The sequence below is a fragment of the Lampetra planeri genome, chromosome 8 (genome assembly GCF_965212315.1).
Source record: "Lampetra planeri chromosome 8, kcLamPlan1.2.h2, whole genome shotgun sequence".
Taxonomy (NCBI): Eukaryota; Metazoa; Chordata; class Hyperoartia; order Petromyzontiformes; family Petromyzontidae; genus Lampetra; species Lampetra planeri.
Genome location: NC_136114.1, coordinates 14,529,477 through 14,535,476, shown reverse-complemented (window position 1 = coordinate 14,535,476; position 6,000 = coordinate 14,529,477).

The window sequence follows — 6,000 nt, the reverse complement described above, 5'->3', positions numbered from 1 at the left end:
TCCGGAACAACGCCGTTCAGGTCGTCGAGGGGTTTGTGGGGGAGGGGTTATTTGTCCATATTTCACCACGCTGGTCAGTGAAGACGGTGAGCCACATAGACGCGTTGACGTGGAGGTGCAGTACAACTATGACGACAGCGCGCTTTTGTGTATCGCGGTCCGGCCATGCACGCGCTGGCCAGGCTGGGGCCCTGCTTAGCTTCTTGAACGTGGCCGAGATCGCAGGCGTTCCGGATCGGCCGGCTGATGTGACCCGAAGCGAAATGTTGATCACAGCAATCACGCGATTCGGTGACATTGCCGCCGCTGCTGCGTTGGCGGCAGTGATTCACAAAGCACAGCCAACACGGCGGAACAACAACAGCAGCAGCAGCAAACGCCGCGTGCGTCGTCTTAAAAAGTGAGAAAAATATATAAAACATAGGCGACGTTTCGGGCACTGACTCTTGTTCGGAGAACGATCAGAGGGTGTATAATGGGACCACTTTTCGGGGGCAATGATCTTATTCGTAGAAAGGTCATTGCCCGAAACGTCGCCTATTTTTTTTTTACTTTTCAGGCCAGAGTGTTATTGACGAACGTGCTGTGTTGTTTATGTTCCACGCGCACACGAATGCGGTCAAGTTGTCGACTTAGCAACCAAGGCAAGAGAGGGGGCATCGGGGTCGAACGGTGGCGCTGTGGGTCGCGTTCTCTGCTATGAACTCGACCTGCTGCTGTACTCAATCCCTAGGAACAGTAAACTCGTTTCGATAGACTGTGGATAATAGTGTAGGGCTTTGTCAATCCACACATACATGCATACTGTATATACATACATGAAGCAATAAAGACAAAATTCCCCGTATAGCCTTAACAGGCTGTTGGGGCAAGTGCTGTTAGCGAGCACCTATGAAGACCGGAACGTCACACCATGGGGGTAGGTGCCCAGCACCACGCCCGGCCGCCTTTGTCTCCCTAGTGGTGATGTTTACGCACTGCACCAGGTACTCATTTGAGGCTAAGTCGACCTAGGGGAAGCCCAGGACTGGTTCAAATAATCGCATATACCTGTCAACCCCTTATCAGTGCCTATCTTATTACAGACCACTTTAGATCTTATTGGTCACCCCGTGTCCTTATACATCTCAACGTTCATCCTACAAAGTGCCATCACAAGGGAGAAACACACACACATAGAGAAAATAAATTACTCGTATTGAAACGGCTGCACGCCGTATGGACCTGAAAACTACATTTCCCTGCACACAAACACGGGGTAAACCGTGTGGGTTGCCGGGTTTGTAATCGTCACTCGTGTTGGCCGTGGGTAGGAATCGAACTCGGGCCGCCAGGTTCGTAGCGCGTACACCAAGCACAACGCGACACACACACAGCCACTACACGGAGGAGCACCGACCAACACACCACCACCACAATAACCACTACCACCACAACCACTACCACCACAATAACCACCACCACAATAACCACGACCACCACAACCACCACCACCACAACCACCACCACAATAACTACCACACCACCACCACAATAACCACTACCACCACAACCACTACCACCACAACCACCACCACCACAACCACCACCACCACAACCACCACCACCACCACAACCACCACCACCACCACCACCACCACAATAACCACCACCACATTAACCACAACCGCCATTCCTCACTAAGCGGGGGTAACCATCGCCAACAGTGCGCGTGCCAGAAAAGGTGCACCAGTAGAACCACCAGCACAACCAATAGAACCACCAGTAGCACCACCAGTAGATCCACCACCAGCAGCACTACCACCAGTAGAACTACCAGTAGAACCACCACCACAACCAGTAGCACCACCAGCAGCACCACCAGCAGCACCAGCACCAGTTGAACTACCAGTAGAACCACAACCACCAGCAGCACCAGCACCACCAGCAGCACCACCAGCAGCACCACCAGCAGCACCACCAGCAGCACCACCAGCACCACCAGCACCACCAGTAGAACCAGCACCACCAGCACCACCAGTAGAACCAGCACCACCAACAACTCCAACTCGCGCGTGTGGTCTGGTGGAGTCGCTTTTATCAGATTCGCAATCCGGATGCGGCGTGGATGGATGTGTGGGTGATGGCCGGATAAGAACTCACTGCACTCGCTCGAGTAAGGAGACTTGGGCTTTTGCAAAGCTGCGTCACGTGTCCCGCGGTCGCCTTTGTCTCTCCCCGACTGCGCCGCTCGTTCTTCCCACTTCCTCCCTCCCTCCCGGCTCCTAGAGGGAGCAGAGACGCGTCGCTGTCGCCTCCTCGTCGTCTTCCTCTCTCCTCCTCCGCTGCTCCACCACCATCATCATCATCCGCAGAAGCGACCGAACGAGTAGTCGTAGTTGAGCAACCACAGCAGCAGCCGAAGAAGCAACCAAACCCGCACCTCCGATTAGCGCGGTTGGCTACGTACGGTGCGAAAGAAGTTCAACGGACGCAGCAGCAGCAGCCGCGGTGACGCCGCGAGCACCACGCTGCCGACGAAGCGGCGGGGAAGTGAGTAAGGAGCTGCTGCGGCGGATTCCAGAGAATGCGCATGGAGACATGCCCCCTCCCCCCTCCCCCCGTCTCCTCCTCCCGCTCCTCCTCCTCCACCAGCAGCCATACAACTCTCCCTCCCCCAACTCTCCCTCCCCCTGACTCCCAACTCCCCCTCACTCCCAACTCCCCCTCACTCCCAACTCCCCCTCCCCCTTCTCTCCCAACTCTCCCTCCCCGTCTCCAAACTCTCCCTCCCCATCTCCCGTTGCGCTCTCTCCTCCCTCTTGCTGTGACGTCGCGTGTGTGTGTGTGGCGTGTGTGTGTGGCGCGCGTGTGCGTGTGTGTGGCCTGTGTGTGGTGTGTGTGGCGTGTGCGTGACGTGTGTGTGCGCGTGGTGTGTGTTGGTCTCTGTGTGTGATTATCGGAACCAGTTCTGGGGCCTCCCCTAGGTCGACTCAGCCTCAACCGAGTATTGTACCTGGTGCGGAATGTAAACATTGCCACGAGGTGCTCACTAACAGCACTTGCTCCAAAAGTCTACCGAGGCTACACGGGGAATCTTTATCTTTGAGTGTGTGATGTGTGTGCGGTGGGTGTGTGTGTTGAGTGTGTGTTTGTGGTGAGTGTGTGTGTGCGGTGTGTGTGCGGTGAGTGTAATGAGTGTGGTGTGTTGTGAGGAGCGGTGGTGCATTGGTTAGCGCGCTGTGTTTCGACCCGAGTTCGATCTCCGCTCACGGCCACCAACGCCAGAGACTTAACAAAGTGAACTTGTATCTGGGCCTCCCGCTAGGGACGTTCGGAGCGGTGCAGCGAGGACAAATATGCGGAGACAAAGGACCAGAGGACACGCCCCCGCAATAGCCTAAGGGGCCGTCCATAAATGACGTCACGAAATTTTGGACGATTTTTGACCCCCCCCCCTTCGTCACACGGCGTCACAAAAAGTCAGACGTCATTTATGGACGGCCCCTCAGATCGGCTGTGGGCCAGTGCACTCCGCCACAGTTTGTGTGAGAGCGGCCCCTGGCGTCCGCAATGACGCACTGCCACCTGCACGGCCACCACCTCGCAGCAGCCTCACGCCTACAACGCTTGGCACAAGCCCCGGTGGCGGTTGGGTAGTGGCGGTCACCCATCCGAGCACTGACCAGGCTCATCGCTGCTTAGCTTCACGAGATCTTTGGCGATCGGGCTGAGCCCGTCAACTCACTTAAACTCGCGTGGTGGACCCGATTTCGTCGCGGGCAGCTGAATTCCAGACTCGCATCCAAAATCTGAGCTGTGGTGGCTCGGCGTTCTTCTGATCTCAGAGCTCACTCGGCCATCTCAAGCCTTCCGCGGATTTCTAAAGGCGCTCCCGCCGCAGATTTCTATCCCGCGGGTGTCGGTGCGTCCGCGGTGGAACTCGCCGTGTCTCTCAGCCCGGGGGGGGCGGGGGGGGCGGGGGGGGGGGCGGGGGGGGGTGGCGGGATTAGCCCTCTCGAGACGAGATCTCGGCTCTGATTTAGAATCGGGGCTTAATCTCTCATTGGTAAGGCGTGGGGTGTTGGGTAGCGCCGTGGCTCGAGTGAATGTAGCGCACAGCGGAAGGTATTGTGAATGTGGTGTGCCGGGTGAGAAAATGTATTAAGACAATTTATTTTAATTGTAACAGGTAAGGATCACTGCAGCTAAATAGTTGTCATTCGGAAGCTACCTGGCCACAAATGATAGCTCTACACAGTGGCTTATCATCACGTGGACATTGATAGCAGCCAAATACTCTAAACGCGTGATGTTGATTCAACATGTGGAGGGAAAAACTGGAGGTCCCGGAGAAAAACCACGCGACCACGGGGAGAGAGAGAGACACCGCAAACTCAACATATACAGCAGCAGGCGTCAGGGTCGGTATCGATCCCACGACCTCCTGCACACCAGGCGAGGGAGTTAACATCTCATCGCCACCGTGACTGCGGGCTGGCGCCCCGGACCAATGCTGGTGGAGCCGCACCCCCTTCGACTTTTCAACAATTAAATAATGAACGCGTGGGTTAAAGGCGCATCTCTGCAAGTGCCTGCCTGCTCACGCGACTGCTGGCGGACGGCCGCCAACTGAAAGGGAGCTCTAGATAGCTCCTCTAGAGGGGTATTTGGCCTACTTCTCCCACGCTGGTCAGCACGTGCTCGAAGACGAGGCAGTACCCATACTTTACTCCCCCCCCTCCACTACACGATGCGAATTTTCGATCGGCTCGCCGATGTTTCCTGCTGGGAGTGCAGAGGCAACTGCCGCACCGGGAGATCGGACAACCGGCGACCTCTAAATCTCCAAGGCCACTGAAGCCAACCACAGCGCCCTATCCATGACACCACCCGGGCCGTGCTGACGTCATATATTAATCAACTATTGATTATAATATGGAGTAAGTAATGAATCCCGCGGTTGTAATCTCAGCAAATCGCCTTTGCGCTTTTAATCCGCAAGGGGCAGCGCCACTTCGCGTCGCATCCCCCTCGGAGGGAGCTCCCCAGTCCGGGCAGAGGAGGAACACGAGGCGAGGCCTCGGTCAATAGCCCGAGCCGAGAGAGAGACACACAGAGACACACACGTAGAGAGACACACACAGAAACACACACACAGAGAGACACACAAACACATAGAGAGAGACACACACCGAGACACACACAGAGACACACACATTGATACACACAGACACACACATGGAGAGAGAGACACACACAGAGACACACACGTAGAGAGACACACACAGAGACACACACGCATAGAGAAACACAGAGACACACATAGAGAAAGAGAGACACACAGAGACACACAGAGACACACACAGACACATAGAGACACACAGACACACACACATAGATACACACAGACACACACACATAGCCATAGACGAGAGATATATACAGAGAGAGAGAGACGAGAAAGAAATACACACATAGACAGAGACGAGAGAGATACCATAGAGATACAGAGAGACACAGAGATCCAGAGACGCGAGGGATACACATAGAAACGCACGCACAGAGACAAGAGGGAGACACATCGACAGAGACTCGAGAGTGACAGAGACCAACGAGAGCGAGAGAGACACACAAAGACACGGTGCAGAGAGAGAGAGAGAGACACACACAAAGACACGGTGCAGAGAGAGAGAGACACACACAAAGACACGGTGTAGAGAGAGACACACACAAAGACACGGTGTAGAGAGAGAGACACACAGAGGCTGCCTGTCCACAAATGCACATCGCGCCCTCCGCTGTGGATCGCGGATTACAGGAGTGCAGTTGAAATCGCGGATTACAAGAGTGCAGGTGAAATCGCGGACGACAGGAGTGCAGTTGAAATCGCGTATTACAGGAGTGCAGTTGAAATCGCGGACTACAGAAGTGCAGTTGAAATCGCGGATTACAGAAGTGCGGGTGAAATCGTGGATTACAGGAGTGCAGTTAAAATCGCGGACTACAGGAGTGCGGGTG